The sequence below is a fragment of the Cupressus sempervirens genome, chromosome 10 (genome assembly GCF_028749045.1).
Source record: "Cupressus sempervirens isolate cs-2001-9-10 chromosome 10, ASM2874904v1, whole genome shotgun sequence".
NCBI classification, from domain to species: Eukaryota; Viridiplantae; Streptophyta; class Pinopsida; order Cupressales; family Cupressaceae; genus Cupressus; species Cupressus sempervirens.
In genome coordinates this window covers 86,881,944-86,891,820 of record NC_143127.1, presented here as the reverse complement: position 1 = coordinate 86,891,820, position 9,877 = coordinate 86,881,944, and positions in this window count along the sequence as shown.

Here is a 9,877-nt window from a genome sequence, read left to right as displayed (position 1 = left end):
ATGATGCACCTAATCCTTGTTTAACCACAAAATATGCTCAATTTTTTCCTCCTACACAAGAAGTGAAGGAACCTAAAACTAAAAATGACCCTTACTGTTTTGCTCTATTTGAAGATGATTGGGGTACATTAGATTTTACTTTAAATTTTATTGGCAAGTATAGAATCAATGACCTTTCATTCATGAGAAATCAACGAACTCCTCTTTTTACTAGCATTGTTTCTACTTCCATTCATGAGGAATCTATCAAGCCTAATGATGAAAACTGTATGCCCTTAGACGATGGGGACATAAGCATTCTTTGAACACCATATTTGATCATGCATTAGGATGTTTGCAAAAAATTGATTCTTTGGCCACTCCTTTATCATCTTCGACTAATCAAGATATTTTTTTACCTAAGATTCTTGTTGCTAAGTTGATTGCTAGAACTAAACATAAAAATAAACATAGTCAACAACTTATGAATCTTCCATTTTGCATGAATCATATCATTACCATGATCACTCTACTAATGATTGTCAACCTTTACGTTACAAGATTCAACAACTCATTACTAATAAGGTCATTCACATATCTTCTTATTATGAGTTTTGTTTCAATCTTGATTTCTTTAAATAACATCTAAGTCCCTTTTATGTTTCTCCATGCCATGTAACATTATTAGCCTATCTTTTGGGGGCTTGTTTTCATACATGGTACTCTTTTTGAGTTGCATAATAAATCATATTCTCCCTTTGTTCCTAAACACTTTTGGTGGGGGGGGGGAGGGGGGTGTGGGTGGGTGGGTAAGAGAATACTATCCATCTTTCTCATTCTCTTATGGATCCACTATTTCCTTTTGATTATGTGTTATTTGTTTATCATGTCACATCCAATCTTATATTATTAGCAAGTGGGTTTTCATGGTAGACATATCACTTACCTTGGAGACTTGTAATAGTGTGATATATTTTTCAAGGATTTACTTTAAATCACTTCTTGCATGGTATCTCTTCACATTCTACCGTTCTGTGGCCTCATATGTTTTGTGACCTCTTTGGTTTAGATGAGGTGATTTTTGTAGATACAATCTTGATGTTGGAGTTTCTTTATCCTTGTTCATCACATCCTTAAGATTCCAAAATAAGAAATTATTTCTCCATCTTAAGGTGGGGGGGGGGGGGGGGATACATGTCCCCTTATTTTCATGTAGAGTACACAAGCATAACAAAGCTTTCTAGGGTCAATTACTCTTCACGTCTTGGATTTGGTTAACTAGCATGATACATAAACATGCTATATCATTTGACCTATCCTTGTATATTATAAAATCATTTTGATGGAGTAGAAAATACATATCTTTAGTATGGCTTACAGTACTTTAGCCTTGGGGGCTTTGTATGCTTTCTTGGTTATCCTCAAATCTATGCATTGTTGCTTCATCGGTTTTTACACATGTATTGTGAGCCCCTTTATGGATTATGCACAATATTAAAGAATGGATTCTCCTTGTAAACCTATAATTTAGGAAGTGAGCATCGTGAGATTGGGTCTCTCTCCTTTGCACATACATATGCTAAATATCATATATGGGTAATGTATACAAGCTTGCTAAATCTCATATATGGGTAACACATTCAAGTACAACATGGTAAGTCCCATACATGGGTAAGACATTTTTTATTTTTATTTTTTCTATGATTCAAAATGGGATGTACATTTCTCATTGGAAAATTAATCACACCCCTTCTCTCTCTTCTTCTCCGAGTCAGTGATTTCTCTCTTATTATGATCTTGGAGTTAGCAAAGACCCAATCCCATGGGGGCTCAATGGACTCTTTGTCTTCTTGACCATGATGAGATTATCTTATGTCTTGTGCTCTACTTTACCAAGAGCTTTTATTGAGTGCATACTCTCACTAAAGTGGGGACTAAATGTACCATCTTAAATTAGAAGAAACTCAAATTAATTATGATTTAACACACATTTAATGAAATGTCATCATTCATTTGCATCTCTCCTCCATTGCCCCTATTTCTCCTCCTTTCTCCTAGGTGGAATCAGGGTAGGACATAAAAGATCCTCTTTAAAGATCCTATTTTCATGGTGTAAATCTCGAGGAAGGATATAACTACTTAGGTCCTACCTTTCTTTCATCCAACCACTCAAAATATCTTTTCTTCATTGTAATGCTTATATCTCAAAATAGGTAGCCAATTTCTAGGATTTAGGACTTGTTTCTAGACCTCGAAGGAATCCCGAGGGCTCTGGGCCCTTGTTGGTAGGGACATAGTGTATCCTTGCTAGGCCAATCAGGGATGTAATGCATCCCTTCTTGGGCCCTATTTTGGGACCAATCCTCAGGTCACATGTCCAGATTAATCCCCAAAGTTAATGCATAATATTGTTTCCCCATGGGAGAAGATAATTCTAATCACTTTATAAACCCATTCACTTGCATAATTGTGCATCTCATATCTCATTGAAGTGTTCATGCTCAAGTACTCAAGTCTTCAAGTCTTCAAGAATTCGTTTTCTCAAGAATTCAAATCTTCAAGCATTCTTCAAGAAAATTCCTCCATTAAAGATCAAGGATTCAAGAAATTGAATGAGTTATCTCAAGATCTCCCTCAATCCATTAAAGGTTCTTTTTTATATCTTCTACATTCGTTCATCTACATTCTTTATTTGATTTAATTGGTAAAGAGAGCTCATTGTATTTGATTTGAGAGATCTAACCATCGTAAGGTGAATTCACATATTTTCTTTACATTTATACAATTCAATTATTTCAATTCAAGGTTAATTCCTAAATTGGGTTTTGACTAAGGCACACTCCCACATCAAAAAATATAACCCCTTTTTCTATTGCAAGTTATTGATCTTGAGAAGGTGATCAAGTTACAAATTTAAATACCCTTTTCATCATTCTGCGGAATTGCAAAATCAAAATCAAGTTTGGACATAGTTGATCACAAACAAATCACTCCCCTACTTAAGGAGAAAGTCACCCCTACTAGATCATTGAATAATTTCTGAATTTCAAAGCTTTCATAGCTTCATGTCTGGATCTAGTGCTATTTATCGATTTGTCATAACATATCAAGTAGAAAATCAAATCCTTTACTCCTAAGGTAAGTCTTCTAATTTACTTCCTTATTTCATAATATCTACTTATTACATCTAGTGTCTTAATTTCATTCCCTAGCTCTTATTGCGCTAGGTTTGCAATGACCTATTCATCTTTTCCCTTTTTCTATACCTACTACATTCTAGCTTGCATTAGTGCTCCTTTATCGCTTGGTTAACATTAATCTTTCTAGATCTAGTCATTTTAGAATTGGAATTGAAAGGATCAATTTCCTTGATTCTCCCTTTGAGATGTGTTTCATTATGTGATGAACTTAGGTTTACTTTCCTTGATTCACATTTTCACGTGAATATAACTATAGATCCTTCATGGTAATATCACAATCTAACATTGTGCTCTAAGCTCATTTTCTTTGTTGATGAAATCTTGAATTGTGTTGAAGTTCTTAGTATCAAATTTTAGAAGATTTGTTTGAATTGTGAATCCCTTTTCCTCATTCAATTTATCATACAAACCTTCGAGTTTATCCCAAGCTTCCTTGGCATTCTCCAACCGTGAAATGCGAAACATGATATCTCTGTGAGAACACATTCTCATAATTCTTGAAGTTAGGACCAACATGTTATTTAATTGTTCCATCTACATAATAATTTAAATTTTTTAACATTATGTTGGGTGGATATTTTGCAAATGAAAATTGTACAAACTCCCTTGAAAAATAGGGTTACTAGTCATAGTGTGCGACACAAAGTCTCTTCTACCTTGAAGGGAAGGCTTCCCCTTCTCATTGTTCCTTGATCAACTCAAGGTAATCAAGAAGTTGAGAGGTACTTTAAAGGGTGTTACTACTATTCTTTCCTCTTTTTTTTGGAAATAATCTACTTACTCATGAAGCAAATAATAGGAAAGATAAACCTCTTAACTACACTTCTATCTAGAAATTAAAAATAATGATACCAAAAAACCCACACAAACTCATAGGCTGACTCAAAGAATACCGACTTAGATTTATGTTTAATTTTTTTACAATATTAGAATAATATGGAGCTCACAAAATCCTATGTAGTTCTTTAAAGATAAATCTCTACTATTGGGGTGCACAAATTTCCAGAAGTAAATGATTTCCATACTATAATCCTACAAGTTATTTCAGTTCATAGACATTAAAGTGACTTAATTCTAATAAATTGCATGAATATAAGACAATAATATAAAGTAGAGTCACAACTTCTAGTTTATAACACAATAATTGCTTCTAGTCACAACTTCAAATTCAATTGCTTCTCATGATATTCGCTTGGCTCTAGTACACATACAAGATTAAGAATGAACTAAAGATAGAAAACACAAATTGCAGTCACAAATTCTAATTTGATCTACCACAATTGTTTCCAGACAAAATTTCAAAACAAATGTTCTCTTTAAATTCACTTTTCTTTCGAATTCATACTACACAATAACAATTATGCTTGCACAAATTTGGCAGAGCTCTCTAGCAATGAGGGGCACTCATTTATATAAACAAAGGAGTGAGAAAAAGGTGGGAGAAACTCAACCACCTTGACTAAGTCAAAATAGAAAGAAGACTTATTTAATTACACAACTTAAGATACATGTAATCCGATTACAGGAAAAATAATTACATTCAACCTATGATTTTGAACTACAAATTTGAAAATACACTTGAAGACAATGTTAAAACTACTCCTTTTGAATGAACCAATCCTCTAGATTAACAACAAAGGCCTTGTACTTGATGATGCAATCAAAGATGATCACAGGATTGTGAGTTCTTGTATTTTGTGCCAATGCATTGACCTTGAGAATTGTGGTGTTGTATCTTTTGATAGCCTCTGATTCTCTTCGATGAATTTTGAGTTGTCATTTGAAACATTGGTGTAATCAAGCTTTTATCTTTCCATAGTTTTTGTGAATTATCTTTTTTTAGATTTGCACATTTTGGAGTTTTCAACACTTTGAAAACCTTCTTAATGATGTCCAAACATAAACTTAGAACAACTTTCACTTCAACATCCATAATTGATTTTTTCTTTTTCAAAGTGATTCCCACATGAACTCAATCTCTAGAAAATCCATTGGGAAAGTGGAGAATATTGTCACAAAATTTTGTACCCTTGCCTGAAGTTTTACCTAAAGGCAACCCTATGAAACATGGAAACAATCTCCAAGTTGTGGGACTTGAACAATGAGATTGAGTCTCCAGAGAAGGCTGACTTCCTCACTATCAGGATGCACCTAACTACTTGTATCATTTAAGGTGGCTAATTTATTTGACACCTTTATACTCTTTAACTCTTGTTGTATTAGCTTCAATTGTGGTGGCATAGTGAGAACATACCACATAGGAACACTTACACTAGTCTTCTTCATCTGATCTACTATGTTGAGAGGAGTGCTAATTGCTTTGACTTGAGCCTTAGGGACTATAGGAAATAATGACTGTATTTGAGTAGCTTGAGTTTCAGTAGACCTCTTGTTGCTTATGTTTTTTTTCTTTTGGGGAGAAATATTTAATTGTGCATTTATAATTGAAGTAGTTAGGTTCTTCCTGATAGTGAGGAAGCCGATCTTCTTCGGAGACTCAATCTCATTGTTCAAGTCCCACAACTTGGAGATTGTTTCTATATTTTCAGAAGGTTTCCTTTATGTCAAACTTCAGGCAAGGGTGCAAAATTTTGTGACAAAAGAGACCAAATGAATATTTCTTCTTTTTATTTGAAGCATTTATCTTTAACTTTGGAAGGTGAAGGTTCTTTTGATATATCTTATGTGTTTGTTGCAACATGAGAATTCCAAAGAGTGAAAACATATTTCAATGCAATAAAATCCATGAGGGTTCCAAGATTCGGACAATGATGGAAGATAAATGGAGGATACGAAGTATGATTATGATACTTTTTGACCACTTATGAAGGTTGGAAATGGATTGAAGAATTTGTATTCTAGACAAGAATGACCAAAATTGGGTTTTTCAAGGTGGATTGCATTTAGGAAAAATATGGATTTGCTTTTAATGGATATGAATGCAAGTTGGGAGAATATTGATGTATGTGGATCAAAGTTTTGAGTTGAAAATATGAGATTTTATCCCAAAATTGGGTTTTAAAGATGCAATTACATGTGGTGAAAACTCATTATTTTTATCTCGTGTCAATATGCAATAAAGGTTTAGAAGTCTGATTAAATATTTGGGAATGTGGAGTTTGGATGAGTTTTGAAGATGGATTGGATATAGAAGATGGAAACATGAAGGATACTTGCATTGTTTTGATGGAGATTCCAACTTTTCTTTCAAAACAAACTAAAAAAAAAAAAAAAAACCAACCAAAATATATACAAAAACCAAAAACGGAAATGAACATACATCTTGCCTTGACTCTATTTGATAAGTTTCAACACTTCAATCTTGCATGCAATTTTTTTTTGATTTGAAGAACCTTTTGCATTTGCAAGAATTGATAATTTTAAACTTATTTAATAACATTTAATCAAAATCTAAGGATGCATTCTATCAAATAGAAGACAAAGAGCAATAGAATGCAACAAATAAGAAACATGATCAAGAAATGCAATCAAAACTGAAATCTACACTTACCTGGAGAGAAAAGAGTAAAACTTGAAGCAAGAAGAAGTTAGAATGCACCTCTCTTCTCTAAAATTGGGTTTTAGAGATGTATTTGCATGTTTATGATGAAGGATGCCCCCTTAATACCACAAACACACAACATAAATAGAGAAAATAAAGTAAAATTGCACAAACAAAATATGAGCTTCATATTATCTCCACAACTATAGAATTATATAATTTAGACATATAAAATGCAAACCCACATGGGTGCCTTCCTTACAATATTCAACAAGAGAAAGCTACAAAAAACCACACAAAAATACCTTAGACAACATATAAGCCTTCCTTATATGAACATTTTCCACCATCTGGTAAGATTCTAGACACTTAACCCCAACTCTAAAGGTCAACTGAGCTAAAGTTGTATTATTTTATTACACTTTATTACATAGAATCAAGTCAAGACAATTTACACACGAAATTTTTGGATGGCCCAAATTTTGGAGACCACAACTTACAAATCATTAACCTGATTGGCTATTATTACCCCTTTTCAGAAATGAGAGCTTTTGTCCTACAACGGTTGATTGCATAAGTGTCCATTAATCGAGGTTTGACCTCATTTTAGAGCCATTTAGGCCTTCAAATTTGAGCTTGAAGTTTTTTATACTAAAAATTCTTACCACAAATTTGTAATAACTCCACCTATACATATGATATAGGAATGAAACTCTTCTAGCAAGTTGATATATCTAAGATGAACCTCCAAATATTCTGAGCTCTTATGACCAACTTACTAAAAATAGTAAGCTTCTACAAATAACAACTTTGCACCAAAATAACCTTTATTGAGAAGACAAATGAAAATATTTTTGGGTGATGCAATATTAACCTTACACCTAAGATTCCCCTTTATATATGTAAATTAAATACAATGGAAAATTCAAACTTGAACTCTAAATCATGGTTTCCAAGTGCAAGTGCATGTGTTGAATGATGAAATGTGTTTGGAAATAGTCTTCTAAGTGCAAATCACACTTCTCCAAGTGATTGGCATGTTTGAAAATATCTTTTCAAGAGAAAATTGTGGTTTGGAGATGCAACTATATGTTCTTCAAAATGCAACAAATGTATTTCCAAATGCCTCTTCTTGCAAATGCCTAAGAAAATGCTCTTTGGAAAGTGCTTTATACACAACATATTTTCCTTAAAATTCCCAAATTGGAGTTCTTGGAAGCCTTGGAAGCCACCATATATTTAAAACATGCAAGGAAGAAGCATTCAACTCATGTCCAAGAAAAATTGGGATTTACAAGACTTGTTACATGTTAAAAATGTGATGTCTTTGGAAAACACATGCATGCATCAACTTGAATGCCCAAAATTAGAGGAAAGATTATGACACAGGAGCATCCTTACTGTAAGGGCAATCTTGCATCAACCAAAAATATTTCTATTTCTAGTGTTGTGTTTTCAATAAGGGCTATTCTTATGTAGAGTTGCTATTTGTGGAAGCTTGTTGATTTTAGTAAGTTGGTATTATGTACTTAGATTGTTCCAATCTCATATGTGGAGGTTCATCTTAGACACATAAGCCTACCAAATGACCATATCATATGTATTAGTATAGTTACTATAGATTTTTGGCACGAATTCTAGCTATCCAAACTTTAGGCTCAACGATGAAGGCCTAAGTAGATTTGAAACAAGGTAAAACCTCAAATAATAAATGCTTTTTGTGATCATCTATTGTAGAAATTCAGCTAATGATTCTAGAATGGGGTAATAATAGCCCATTGAGTTAATAGTTTGCTAGTTATGGTCTCCAGAAGTGGGCCATCTGAAAATGTAATTTGTAAATTATCTTGAGTCGATCCTATGTAATAAAATAGTATAATATGAGGTTGGTCAACCTCAAGGGTTAGGGATTAGTGTCTAGAACCTTCCCAAGCAGTGAAAACTATGTATATAAGGAAGGCGGGTAGGTTGTCTAGGGCAGTTTTGGGAGATAGTCTCAACTCTTTCTTCTAGATTGTGTTAAGGAAGACGTCCATGAAGGTTTGTATACTAGAGCTTTGAATTCTGTAATTTTACATTTGTGGAGATGATAAGAAGCCCATATTTTCTCTCTCAAAATTGTTGTTTTTTGTCTGTTTCTATTGTGTGTATGGTATTCAAGGAGCACCTTTCACCAAATTATGTTAAAATGCCAACTTGTGATGAAAATCAGGAGTCAGAAACCTATTTATATATTTAAAATAACCTATTTCCTTGCAAATCAAGTTTTGGAAAACTCATTTCATATTGAAAATAAACTCTCCAAGACAAAATTGAGTTTTACAATGCTTGTAACATGTTTGCACATGACCTTTCCATGTAAGTCACAATTTAGACATGCATTTACATGCTTTATAATGTAGAGCAAAGGCAATAGTGGTTCTTGGTAGCTTTTTTACATGTTTCGAAAATACATGTATTTAGAAAATTGTGGTTCTTGGCAACTTTTACATGTTTCAAAAACACTTATTTAGAAAATTGTGGTTTGCAAAACCATATACATGTTTTATGTATTCTTTCATGTATGCAAACTATTTTTCTCCAATGCATTTACAAGTTTTCATATTGCATACAAAGAGAAAATTGGGGTTTGGAGGTTAAAATGCATGTTTTAAAATACATGTAAAATCTCCTATTTAGTTGTTTTAGTGAGAAACTAGTGGTTTTGCTAGCCAAAACATGGTTTGGAAAGACAATTACATGATGCTCATTCAAAAATTAATACGTAATTGACTTGCATCACTTAAAATTTCTATTTAGCCCATGTCTTTTTGATTCAGTTAAATGTAAAATACTTTAGAGGGTCCATTACACATTTACACTAACATATTTTACATGTTATGTGTAAATAGGTTAAAAAAGTAAATTTTTTCTTAAATGTTCCAAGTCAAAATATTAAAGCAAAACTCAACATCAAAATAGATTGTAAAGTGCACTTTAATAACTTAAATCAATAAATTTATAAATTTAAAGTCAAAAGGTGAAACTATTAAACTTAAAAACATAACATAAAGTGAATTTAAGTTATATTTTTTAAAAAGTGCAACTCAACATCAAACTATAAGGTTTCTTTTAAATATGAAGTGGGGATTCTAAACCCCACTTGCATGTGCACTTAAACCTTAATAACTTTTGAATAACAACTCTAATTAAGCCC